Here is a 14,481-nt window from a genome sequence, read left to right as displayed (position 1 = left end):
AAAAAGTACATTTCCTTTTGGACAATGTCACCCTTGCCTTCACTCTGTCCTACTTTAATTAACCAGCAGAAAGCATAGCTGAAGTCATGGCTCAAGTGGTAGAGGCTCTGAGTTTATAAACAAAAAAATCAGTATGAAGAAATTCCTTGAAGATTTGATTAGCCAAAATTTCTTTTACAAGTAAAGAGCAATGGAATTTATTTGTATTTTAGATAAATCCTTTTAGAATTCTTAGACAACAAACTTAAGTGCATGTGCTACACAATTATCTCTTTATTCAATGTCATTCATTTGTTCAGTAACCTAACATGAAGCACAAATTATTCTGTGACAGAGACTTAAGTAAAGCTAATTGAGAAAAAAGAACATTCTGAAACAATGACTAAAAAAAGAATTTCTCAATTAAGAATTAATGAATAATTTGAACAGACAGTTGAAAGAGGTATATAAATGAAAAAAAAAGAAAATGTCATAACTGGTAAGATATTAAGAAAACCCATTACTGATCATAAAAACATCATTTGGCCAAAATATCTAACCAAATTCTAACAAGAGATAAATCAAGGTCATCTAAGTGAAATCCAGTTGGTAAGCAGAAAATTCTGCCACAGTTCAATGATCATTTTTCCAAATGATCTTTCAGTTACTAGCAATCTGGCTTTCTGAAAGAGGAGCAGAGGTATTTTCTAGTGGCAACACAGTCATCTTGTTTTTTAAAAATGTATTTACTATGTATTTACAACCCATTTCTCAGAGTTTGTTCCTGCAAGTGGTACATAACTGTATTTTAATTAACTGATGTATTTAGTCTGTACAGTATAGGAAAATGACAATAACAAAGACAATGGAACACACTGAGCAGTGAAACACTCATAATACAATGGGAATGCTAAGTGCTACAAAACCCTTGGAAAAGAGCATGAAAGTTCCTTATTAAGGTAAACTTTTTTTATGACCATGCAACTCTTTCTACAAGAGAAAAACTCAGATGCCCAAAACACATGCTACTACATGTGCACAAAACTACATGTTAATATCTATTGTAATATTATATATATATATATTATACAACTACTGGAAATTGAAAACAATCTAATTTCTCTTCAAAGGAAATACATGAACTAGAAAATATCTATAAAATATGTAATACAAAAGAAAAAAACACAAAAGAAAAAATATTGGCATGTATACTAACATAGATGAGTTACCATTATATTTCCTAAGTAAAATGTCAATGGCTAAAGGCTTTAATCCACACAACTCATTTTATAACAGTTTAGAAAATGCAAAACTCTAACGATGGAATGGATGCCAATAATTTTTAGGATAAGAGGGTATGAAAAAATCTCTTATTTTACAGAGATATAAGAAGTTGGTGAGAATTGACAAGATAACTATTGTGATGATTGATTTTAATAGTGAACATATAAGGCTACCTAACTTTAACCTTCATAAAACTATATCACAAATGATTTATGCTATATATTTAAACTGTAAGAATAAAATAATAAAAGGAAGATATTTAGGTGTCTTTGCTATGTACCATAATAATAATTAAATGAAATAACAGAGTATTTTGTTTGAAATAGAGCCAATTAAAATAGAACATGTTTTCTTGTAAAGGAAACAAAGAAGTGAAGCCATGACATCAATTGGAGATAATACTAATTATATATGTTTAAAATCTAATATGTGATAATGAAATGGATTCTATGCTAACCCTGAAACAGGGAGCAGTATAAGCATTGGTAGCATACAGGTCTTATTTCATTTGCCAATTGCTAATGGCTGTTCAGGCTAGAGAAATTCACTGAAAAGTGTAAATACCACGATTGATTGTTAGGTGAAGTAATAACATTGTATTTGCCATTTCTCTAGGGATATTAGAGCAGTATATGAAATGCATCACTCCATCAGAGTTGCAAAGACTGAGAGTTAATAGCAGAATATTCCTTCTTCCTTCTGTGTTTTAACTTCACTTAGTGAAAAGATACATACTTTAATCTATTAAAATTACAGGACAATAATATTCCAGATAAAATAATTTGGAAACGCTCTTCTAAGGGCATCAATGTTAAGTAAAAGGCAATGATCTTGATCTTTTAACTTCTAATAGAACAGAACCCAATGAAGTCAGAGTGAAAAATCAAGGAAACAGCTACAGATAAGTAAACAAAAGAAAAAAAATTGTATTCATTGGAATACAAATTTCTGTTTCCAGATGTGAAAAATTAAGAGCATCATAGCTCAAAATGGCAATAAATTTATAGTGAGATTTGAACTGTGTGATTGTGAATTTTCTTGTAAAAATAAAGAAGCAATACTACACAAAGCCTTTAAAAGAAAGGTTAAGTAGACAAGCTAAGAAAATAATAAAACATAAGAAAAATGAGTGAGACAAACTGTACCTATAAGTCTATGCATAATGATATTCCTAAATAGTACCTCTTTGAATTTAAATTTTATTGTAAAGGTGATATATAGAGGGGTTTTACAGTTACATAGGTAATATAATGAGTACATGTTTTTTTTTGAACAGCATTACCCCCTTCCTCATTTTCTCCCACTTTCCTTTCTCCCTTACCTCCCTCCCCCCAAGTTGTAAGTTCATTTCCAACCTAATATCTAGTGATCTTTTCTCCCAACTTCTTCCTAATGCCTTTTAAACACGCTATTCTCTGAGCTCTGTATTCTTTTCCCATGCTTCTCACAAGGTATCTTTCACATTGCAGCATGGATGTAGCTTCCACATGAAATAATCCTGTCTGGGTAGAGTAGGTAGACTACCTTTTTAGTCACTCTTACAGCATCATAAACCATCATGTACAAATGTACATCATAGCACTTGTCAGAATTGTATTGGCATTTGCTCATTCTCTCACTAAGCCTACTGCTGTGACTGTTATATAAAAGGTTCCTAATAAAAATTTAATATATCAATGAATAAATAAATGGTATCCAAGAAAATGTTCTGTCGTGTTTCTGACAAAAAGGATTGCAAGAAATAGGCTTTTGTGGTTTTATTAGGGCTCTGGGGATCATGCTAGCTTTGGATTAGATGAGAGAAGTCAAGAAGCAGGCTTGGAAGTAGGCCAATAGGCAGAGATTGGTATGTCTTTGTTAGTAAAGCATTATCTTGAACATCAACATTTTGTTCTTTACAGAAAACACACATAATCCTTTTTTACACAAAGTACTGAGATGTGTTTGTTCTCAGTTTCTGAAACATGACTTGTTATTATGCATGGCATCCAGATAATTTCTCACTTAAATAGCAGTTTTACAGTTTCCTTAAACAGGTGTTTTACCTGAAAGAAAAATACCTGTCAAGTAATCAATGCCTTCCCATTTTTATCTTTTTAATTTTATTTTAAGGAGTTGATGGTTTAGTCCCCAGACCTACCTTCCTATCAGCATTCAGTGCTAGTTTGCTTAAAACATTATCTCAAACTTTTGTGAGCAGACTTGTTTTTGTCTTGTCATTCTATCTCCAAAACAAAAAAATACCAGTTTCCAATGAATTCACTGTTGGCATTAAAACTTTTACTTGGTTAGAATTTTACTTGCAGCCTATGTATCCTTTAGGGTAGATCTGAATCAGCTAGTAACCACAATGACTACTCCAGCAGGAGCTCCTTCTCTCATTCATCCCCTCTGAAATACTAACATGATAAAGTCTGCAACACTTCTTCTCAGAAATAACTTCCCAGTAGTTCATGTGAATGTTTTAGAGAACATAAAGGTAAATGCATGATTTTTGTACATTTTTCTTTCCCTCGTTTGTTAACAGTTTGTCTTATTTAGCAAAGCAACCATTTTATCAGAACAAAATTAAGAAAACTTGACTAAACAAGGCAACATTTCCATAAGCCTTATGTCCACAATTTTATAAAGAACACAGACAAAAATCCTATATGTACTATATGCAAAATATACTTCACATAAAATGTCTTAAACAAAGAAAAGATGGTTGCTATCATCACTTCTCTTCAGGATTGTTCTAAAATGCCTAGACAAGATCGGTGCTAGTGGCTAATGATTGCAATCTTAGCTACTCAGGAGGCTGATATCTAAGGATTATAGCTCAAAGCCAGCCCTGGAAGGAAAGTCTGTGAGGGTTCAGATAACCACCAAGAGGCCAGAAGTAGAACTGTGGCTCAAATGGTAGAGCACTAGCCTTGCGCACAACTGCTCAGGGACAGGCCCTGTGTTCAGTCCAGAGGACCATCAGATACATACAAAAAATGTCTACAAAAATACAGTTAACAGAAAAACCCAAACAGGGCTGGGATGTAGTTCAGTGGCAAAGCGCTTGTCTACCAAGTGCAATGTCCTGGGTTTGATTCCCAGGACCAAAAAAGAAAAGACAAAAAAATACTGTTAAAAAAATGTCTAGACAAAGAAAGAATACAAGAGAAGGAAATGAGTTAGTAGACAGGTTATGAAAGAAGCAATGGAACATCCCAGTTGGCTTTCTATGGTGGTTTTCAGTTGGTTTTCTATGGAAAAGAAAAGCATCAACTAATGAACTGCCCACCCAACCAAACAACCCAACAGACATCTTCCTGGAACTACTATGAGATTATAGCAATGTTGTCCCTAAAAGGTTAAAATACAAAAAGTCATTGGTTCTTTGGTGTTAAAGCTGTAAACAGCTGGAATTTGAAGTTTAAAAAAATTATATTGTACATTATCACATGCAAAGGCTTTTAAGTATGAAGTAATGAACAAGTACTTGTACATGATCCATCTAAGAAAAATACTGATAAAATATTGAGATGGTAAAGAACTAAGTAGAGCGATATCACATACGCACATATGGAAAGATACAATATTGTCAAGGTGCCATTTCTTCTACCTTGCCCTATGCAGTCTCCATCCAGATTCTAGTAAGATATGTCATCGACCCAGATAAACCAACTGGGAAAATTATATGGGTGGGAAGCAGGGGGGGAAGGGGCAAAAGAGCAAGAATAATCAACACAATATTGTAGGTGATGAATAATGTTGGAGGACTGACACTACACAACTATGATAGTTACTATTAAGATGTGGAAGGCAACAAAGTGACTGAGTGACCAACACATACACACACACACACACACACACACACACACACACACACATATGGATATCCATATATATAGATACATATACATCCATAGTGAGTTATCAAAATCTATCTATCTATCTATCTATATATCAATGGAAGAGAATACAGATACCAGAAATATATCCCTATAAATATTACCTATTGAGATTTGACAACAAAAATGGTTCATAATGGATAGATCTTGAAAATTAAAACATTTAAAAAACAACAAAATAGTCAACATATAATACAGTAGTGACATGTGGTAGATATTTATTTACATAGTGTTTAAAGTTTATATCCATAAAATTATTGAACAAGTCGTTCAGTGGTAGAGTGCTTACGTTGCATGCATGAGTCCCTGGGTTCAATTCCTCAGCACCACATAAGCAGAAAAAGCCAGAAGTGGTGCTGTGGCTCAAATGGTAGAGTGCTAGCCTTGAGCTGAAGAGCTGAGGGACAGCGCTCAGGACCAGCGTTCAGGCCTCATGACTAACCCACCCCCCAAAAAAATCTTGAACAAGATGTCTATAGCAGATTCATTTATAATTTTGGAAAACTGGAACAAATCAAGATGTCTGTCAATAAATGAATGAATAATGATGATGCATTCATAGCATGAATAATCTTGCAATGATTAAAAATAGTGATATCAATATGTGAAAACGTGTTAAGTGCATATCATGATGAGAAAATGGCTGACTGAAATCAATCCCACATTATGTAATTCTAATCATATGACATTCTAAAAAAGGAAAAACTAGAAGCAGTGAAAAAATCAATAGTTGTCAAGGGTTTGGGGGTCACAAAAAGGAAGAATGACACAAAAGGGAGCATAGCGGACCTTTATAGCATTGGATCTATTTTGTACAATACTATTAGGATAAGTAAAAGTCCCTCTATCAATGTGAATTACATTAAAAGACATAGCCATTCAATAATATCAATTGTGTCCTATGAAATATATATGCATTTGACTAACATCACCTTATCTGACCTTTTCTGCTTGACTCAGACATATGTATTCAAATGTTTTTTTTTTCTTTCATGTGATTGTTTCTAACACATTTATAAGATCATTTCTTTGTTGCTTTGGATGTCGCTCCCCCACAGTATAACCCCTGCTTTCACTGTATTTGATGTCGGTATAATTTGTGGAGGGGAAGGGGAAAAACAAATCGTTTAAATAGGGATACAGGTGGACCCATTGCAACAATGAGATGTACAGGTCGCTATGTAGAAAAATGAACTTTACAACTTTGGTGGGGGGGGGAGGGGGGCGGGTAGCAGGAGGATTGGTTGGTGGGTGGGCGGGGAGGATGGGAAGGGATGGGTAGAAGAAACAAAGGAGGAGTCTACAATGCTTGATAAGAAATGTACTCCTTATCTTACCCATGTAATTGTAACCCCTCTGTACACTATTTTCACAATAAAAAAATAAAATTTTTTTAAAAAAGAAAATACATTGTAAAAAAAGGAAATATACATGCATTTGAATAAGGAGAATATATAGCAAAGTAAAAACTATATAAATTTTTGCATACATCTAAACACTCCTTGAATTGACATCTAAAAACTCTTTGAATTAAAATCTATTGTTTAAAATTAAAAAAATAACAATGAGTAGAGAGGCATAGAGCATCAGAGAAAGAGGAACCTGACTGAGACAATGGCTGGGCAAATATGGAGGTGGGATAGTGGTGTAATCATGTGCTTAGGAGTGTGTATTTTATCCAATTTAAATTGATCCTGGAAAACTCAAGGAGTTCATGCTTCATCAATGCTCCGGATAAAATAGTTGACATATGTTGAATAATAACCTAACAGAGTCTATTTAAGAGGGACATATTCTTAGGGTATACATATGTGTCAAAAGGTTGATAAAAGGAGGAGAGGAACAACAGATAGGTGATAATTATAGCACAAAGCTAAACAAGACTGATTGATAGCAAGTATGAAGAGCGTTTGAAGAAATCTCTGAAAGCTAAGTTTTAGAAGGTGTCTCATCCCTGCAAATAAAACACAGTTTTTATGTGTTTCTTGAAGACTTAAAAAAATGAACGACTTAAAATAAAACAAGTTGATATCCGAACAAGGGGAATTATAGCAATATTTATTTCACTCTATAAAGACAAGCATTTGTCAACCTGTCCTGGAAAGGTGACACAAAACATAGAATTTGGTTTCATTCAGGATGACAGAGAAAATACAAAAATACACAAAATAAGTAGGGAAAACTCAGTCATGTAATTTTAAGGGGACATCAATGGGCATGCCACAAATCTGGTATTAATCAATATTTATCAGAGTATTTTTTCCTTAGCTATGATTTGAAAGTTGTTATGACAAGGCAAAGTCACTGAAAACCACCTTGTGAACTGGGAACAATTGAGTCCTTGAACAAGGACTAAATATTTTATAGCCCCCATGTCAAACACTGTTAACACTTAAGCTAGTATAGATGGCCAAATTTATGTCACTTCATCTGTAGCAATGATTTACGAGCTATCTTTAGTTTAATGTCTTTATTAAATAAACATTCCTTGACAATTTAAATAGTTTTATAGAGAGCCTTCTGGTTTCAGAATGGCCTTGGAGACCTTCAGATAATTTGCAGGCAACTAAGATAAACCACCACCATGTATCACAAGGAACAAGAAATCACCCCAGTAATTTGACTCCAGAATAACAAGAGTCCAAAGATCTTCATTATTGGATACAACACTGAAAGAACTTCGATGCACAGGGTCATATGCATACATGCACAGATATATTAACTGAAGCATAGCATACTCAGAAGAGGATCTCAAAGTTTTAATTCCTTTGGACAGCTAACTCACATGTTAACAAAAAGAATACCAGGAAGCTGTAACATGTATTGTTGAATGTGGTGCAGGGGACAAATGGAGAGAGAAAAAGTAGACAAATGCAGTCATAATAGTCAATGTGCATTATATGAAATTAGAGGCAGGTAATTTGAAGTGATGGGTAGTGTTGGGAGAGATGGGGTAGAATGATGAAAAATGCGACATTGTTCCTTGAACTCACAAAGTAACACCTTTGTACAACTACTGAAAGATAATTTTTGAAAAAAAACAGCTGTCTTGTAAAATGATGAAGAAACTAGGAGAAACATTGAAAAGCTGATGGTTCTAAATGGAAACAAAGAGTTGATGTCATACATTAAGTGTTACAGAGTTGAAGTCCACTTATACAATCCTAATATTTATATTTTGCTTCATGAAGAAGTAAGGCTTACAGAATTAAGAATCTTATTAAAGTTAAGTTAGTAAAAGATAATTCTGGAAGACAAAGTAAAAAACAGAGAAAATCATTATATAACAGCTAAAAGAAAGCAAATGTTTGTTTCTCTCTCATTCTCTCCCTCCTCTTTTCTTTTCCTTTTTTCTCCTCTCCTTCTCTTACTCCTTCTCTCTCTCTCTCACTCTCTCACTCTCTCAATCTCACACACACACACACACACACACACACACACACACACAGAACTTCCTACTTTCAGAATGTCAAAGGCCATGGCCGCTGTAGCAGCATTCCCAATGACAGCTGCTGTAAGTTATTTCCTGTGAGTGTCACTGCACAGCCACTGCTTGGAAGAGATGTAGTGACCTCTCCTAGAGGTCACCGTAATGGGGCATTTTGAAAATCAGAGCTCTCACCAGACTATTGAAGTGAAGCTTGCAGATAGAAATGAATCTGTTCTGGTAGTTTGGTTTCACTCTTTGAAGTGAGTTGATAACACATTGGCTTGACAGAAAGCCTACATGTTCATAAAGTATAAAGGCATAATTTCTTTTCAACTCAACTGCTTTCAGAGGCAGTGGAGATATGCCATTGAACTAAAATATGCAGTTAAAGTCAGTCTAATGATTCAATTTGTACAGCTTTTGATAATAGATTTTCAGGTCAAATGAAGACAGAGTGAAAGAAGCAGTACACAGGCAAATTGTCTCAATTTAAGTTTCATATGACAGTGAACAGATGGAAAATCTGAATTATCATTAAAAATGTAGAAAATATGGGAAGCAAAATATATGAATGTAATACATTTATATATGTGCATGCATAATATAGACAGAAAGAACTTAGGTTCTTTGTTACATCTGATTTTTAAATTACAATCTCATTGATGTACAAAAAATAAAAGTTAACTGTTGAGTATCCATAAAATTCAAATAAATTCTTATAGCAAAATGACATTGCACCTAAAGTATGGATCATAAAAAATATCAATTAGTTTAGCTTCATCTAAATTAAAACCTTTGTTAGTCTCTATGAAAAAGGAAAGAGACAAGTAACAGAAGACATGATTGCAAACTACGTATCTGATAAAGGATATATCTAAAGGACATAAAGAATCATCCCAAACTCAAGAGACACTTTACAGAAGAGAATATAAAAGTGATGATTACATGAACATGTACTTATTCAAATCACTAGCCATTGAGAAAAAGGAAGCTAAGACTGTAGTGTGATATCTATACTTCTAACAACAGTTAAAACAAGTAGTAAAACCACCAAGTTATGCCAAGCACATGGAGGAACTGAATCCATGGTACATGAGGTGTGGTAAAGTAGTGATGCTCTCTCTCCACAAAAATACTAACATGACACATACTTACCACTCGACTTTGCAATCATACTCCTTGTAATTTATCCCAGAGAAATGTGGCTATCAAGTGATAGTAAGTGGTAGCTTTGTTTTCTTTTTTTTCAGCACAAGAATTGATGCTCTACCACTTGAGTCATTGGCCCCAGCCAAGCTTTTTGCTAGTTGTTTTGGAGATGACATTGTAAAATCTCCTGTTTAGCACAGTCTTAAGCCTCAATCTTCTGGATCTCAGCTGTCTGAGTAGTTAGGATTATAGGTATGAACTGGCTTAAAACCGAGGGATTTTGTGTGTGTGTGTGTGTGTGTGTGTGTGTGTGTGTGTGTAAATGTGACTGGGTCTCAACTACAGTATGACACAGTATGACTACAGTATGACTCAATATGTCTACAGGTGTTGAAATGGCATGATGCTCATTCACTATGTATGAGCATTGGTACTCAGTGACCAGAGACCAATGGGGAAAAAAAAACAACAAACTGAGGGGGGCTAAGGTACTCTGCTATCTTTACTACTTCCTATGAATCTATAATTATTTCAAAATAAAGAGCTTAAAATTAGGTCAAAATATTGAGGATTTTTAAGCTGAAAGTTAGAAACATTTTCTAAAAAGTACCAATAACTCAAATTATAAAAGATTACAAAGTTGGTCAATGAGAACAGATTTTTGTCAACAAAAAGTGATCGGGTGCGGGGGGTGGGGGAGGGCTGGGAAGATGGGAAGATGGCTCAGTGGTAGAATGCTTGCCTTGGGTGCCTGAGACCCTGGGTTCGATTCCCCTGCACCACATAAGCAAAAAGAAAAAAATCCGGAAGTGGCACTGTGGCTCAAGTGGTAGAGCACTAGCCTTGAGCTGAAGAGCTGAGGGACAGCGCCCAGGCCCAGAGTTCAGGCCCCAAGACCAGACCCAAACAAACAAACAAACAAAAACTATCTTGTGGGGTGCCAGTGGCTCAGGCTATCATCTTAGCAACTCAAGAGGCTCAGATCTGAGAATCAAGGTTTGCAGACAAATCCAGGATACTACTATCTCCAATATGTAAAAGAAAATGTTTCTCATTCTCATTAGTAATCAGAGTAATCAAAGAAATGGTGGGTAAAACATCAGATAGAATTTTGGTTTTTTTTTGTTGTTCAATTAGTATTTGATTTCTGGAACTGAAACAATTTTTTTTCATGGCATCTGCTTGAAGGCTTCTGACTCTTCATCTTTAAACTCTGGTCTCCTTTTTCAGTCTGTTTTATTATTGAAGATCTTCACTGAGTTTAAGAAATATGATGGTCTCCTTAATTCTAAATTTGAAGTAATTTGTAAGCTATATTTGTATAAATTTCTTCTTTTTGATGGATTTTTTAAAATAGTGTCAACTGATACTTTTGTTTAGTTCTCTTTGTTGAGATAAATATTAGAAGTATTTTGGAAAATTTTACATGTTTGAAAATTTCACATGTATTGATTTGATTTTATTTTTGTTAAGCAGAATTGAAATTAGAACTTGGTGCACATTGTCACTTAAGCTATATTCTAGACCTTTTTTTGACACTGTTTAGTTTTTATTCATAATCATAAACTTAACTCTGCAATCCAGCTAGATTTGGAGGGGAGGTAAGGAAAACATGGAACCCAAAGAACTGCAGTGAGAGCACAAAAATTACAGGATATTGCAAGCAGATGGGGTGGAAGGGTGTTCTCCTGAGCTACAGAAGGAATGGTCTGGTGGTTATGGTAAACCAAATCAAATGTATTAGAGTTGTCTGCAGTCGGTAATGGTGACCTTCTTGCTGGTTTTGCCATTCCCGGACCCAAAGCCCTGCATGGCTTCCACGATTTCCATGCCCTCTTTCACCTTCCCAAAGACCACATGCTTGCTGCCAAGCAATCAGTCTTGACAGTGCAGATGAAAAACTGGGAACCATTTGTGTTTGGTCCAGCATTTGCCATGGACAAGATGCCAGGACCTGTATGCTTCAGGATGAAATTCTCATCCTCAAATTTCTCTCCGTAGATGGACTTTCCACCAGTGCCATTATGGCATGTGAAGTCACCACCCTGGCACATGAATCCTGGGAAAATCCTGTGAAAGCAGGAACCCTATAACCAAATCTTTTCTCTCCAGTGCTCAGAGCACGAAAGTTTTCTGCTGTCTTTGGAGCTTTGTCTGCAAACAGCTCGAAGCAGACGCGGCCCAAGGGCTTTCCGTCGGCGGCAATGTCGAAGAACACGGTGGGGTTGACCATGGCTGGCAGCTGGTAACCACAATCAACAGTGGCGTCTGCAAAGCCTCTAGACCTTTTTCCTTTATTTATTTATCTTTTCAAATAAAGTCTTGCATTTTTTGTCCAGGTTAACTGCTATCTTCCTACCTAATACTTCAGTATAGTTGGCATTACAACTATGGACCACCATGCCCAATTTATTGGTTGACGTGGGATCTTGCTACCTTTATTTTTCTTCGCAAGCTGGCCTTAATGCATGATTCTCCCAATTGTCGCCTCTTTTATAATAGAATTATGGAGGTACAACACAATTCCCTGTCTACATAATATGATTTTTCCATCTAATGTGGTTTAATATATCTTTTAGCTTATTTTCTGGCATTTATTTACTGCTATCTTCCATGGAGAATATGCATATACAACCATGTTTATTTGTTCTTATACTATTTCCAAGATGATGTTTAATATTTCTGTAAGAATTATTTTCATTTTAAGTTTGTGTTCTGACAGTTCATTTTCTATCATGTTTAGCTTTTTTTTCCAGATTGGTGAAATTTCTACTTTGGAATTAATTAGCAAATAAGCTAAGAACTTGGCTTTGTTTACATCAGTGTATAAGAATTATCTAGTCTTTTCTTTCTTTCTACAGCCAAAAGAGGTTGACACACCTAGGGATAATTGCTATTGAGAGTCCATTTCCACCGCATTGTCTGATCTCATTCCCTAAAGATCCACAGCTACTTGGTAGTTTCTAGTGCAGAATCTCCCACTATCGAACTATGCACACTTCCTGCATTTTGAAACACATGTATATAGTTCTCCCTACATCTTTTTGAAGAATCTAACTGAATCAAGTTGACCCAAGTTTAGGTTCAGCCATCTTTAAGTAATTCCATTTGAACTTCAGGGCATGTAACTCCCTAACTTCATAAACTGCGCATGTACACACACACACACACACACACACACACACACACACACACACTTCACTTCCATCTAATGTATGCTTATATTGTTCACTGTAAGGTTTGATGTTTCTGAGAGAAGAAAAGGTATTATTACCTTTTTTCCACTATTATAAAACTTGTAGTTCTGTAAGAAACAACCTAAACCCAGCTTTTGTTTGGTCTTAGGAATGAATTAAAAGTCCCTCAACTTCATATCTGTGCCCTTTGGTCTGACCTATTCTCTTCTACAGTCCCTTTGCAATCACTTTTTGGAGGTAGAAAAGGAAGATTCAGATTAGCATTTTGTGTGGAAGGTAAATTGGCCTCCCAAACAAGCAATATTTCTTTTTATATTCTTAAAAGAAATAGTCCAAATCTTAGGAGACTACTCTCTTTCTGTTCTGTTTCAGTAATAAAGCAATAACAACTTCTGTAGAAGTCATACAAAGACAAGCCACATACATACCTGTTGCCTGGGTCTCGCTTATCTATCCATACCTATGCATCACTATGAATGACTATGCATCCTTTGCCTAAATTATCCACATTTGACCAGAAACCAAGATGTGTACCTACAAAGACAGTTGAAGACTGTGGAAGTTCTATATTCCCATTATTTACATATATTTCCATTCTCTGACTTTCACTATGTTTCTTTCTTTCTTTTTTTTTTTTTTTGAGAGGGGAGGGTACAGATACAATTAGCCAGATCTCAATTGGGACTTCTAGACTTTGGACCATTAAACTCAGTTTCAGCATCATCACTTATTATATTTATAGTAACAGAATAATTTAGATACTTTTTGTAGAAAAAATGAGGAAATTAAAACTAAGCATTACTTTTTTACAGCATCTAAAATAAAGTTTCTGCAGGACAATGTGTTTGCAAAGTCATTCTTCCCTTGAATATAAAAATATATAACAAAAGATATAGACTTCCATTTACAAAATGGTGTGGTATAGAATAACGAGAAAGCATGCTATATTTTTTCTATGATGGGTCCTGCTTATAGCTTTGACAAAACTACTCTAAAATAAAGTGAAAAATGGCATTACAACTTAATACACTTGAGCACTATCTGGGAAAGCTAACATAGTTTGTGAAAAGACTGTAATTCTACATGGTAAAAGTGAATTTATCAATAGAATGTTGTCACTATAGCAAGGCTGAAACCATTAGCATTATGCATTCAAATCAAACCAATGGTCAATGTAGATTACATATTAATGGAAGCTTAGCTCCACTAACTCTATGAAGTTTGGAGAATATTGTCCTTGCACATAGTATTTATGCTATCATCCTGCCTCTGTTAGTGTTAACCATTCCTCATCCCATATAAGGCTTTGAGGATAAATTTCCAAGTGAACAAAAATAAGTCTAAGACCAATGGTTGAACAACCAATATTGGAGTTAGCAGCAACTTTAAAAAGAGTGCTTTAATGTGCTGATTCATAGAGCATTAACATGTCTAACAGCAAGAAAACTGACAGGAGTTTTCCTACACCTAGAAAACCAAATATTTCAAGGTATTCTGGATTAAAGATGCTTGTGACCATTTTGGATTACCTATAGTTGTTTTTTTAGTAAGATATTTT

General features: G+C 34.9%; 1 pseudogene across 1 annotated transcript; it reads right to left on the bottom strand.

The window, feature by feature from the left end:
- Positions 1 to 11,260: 11,260 nt before the first annotated feature.
- Positions 11,261 to 11,987, bottom strand: LOC105988988 (annotated as a pseudogene). Its single transcript, XR_001175226.1, has one exon. The product of XR_001175226.1 is annotated as a peptidyl-prolyl cis-trans isomerase A pseudogene (transcript).
- Between the last annotated feature and the right edge of the window lie 2,494 nt (positions 11,988 to 14,481).

The sequence above is a fragment of the Dipodomys ordii genome, unplaced genomic scaffold (genome assembly GCF_000151885.1).
Source record: "Dipodomys ordii isolate 6190 unplaced genomic scaffold, Dord_2.0 Scaffold53, whole genome shotgun sequence".
Lineage (NCBI taxonomy): Eukaryota > Metazoa > Chordata > Mammalia > Rodentia > Heteromyidae > Dipodomys > Dipodomys ordii.
The sequence above is the reverse complement of the archived record's forward strand: the minus strand, read 5'-3'. Positions and strand labels throughout refer to the sequence as shown.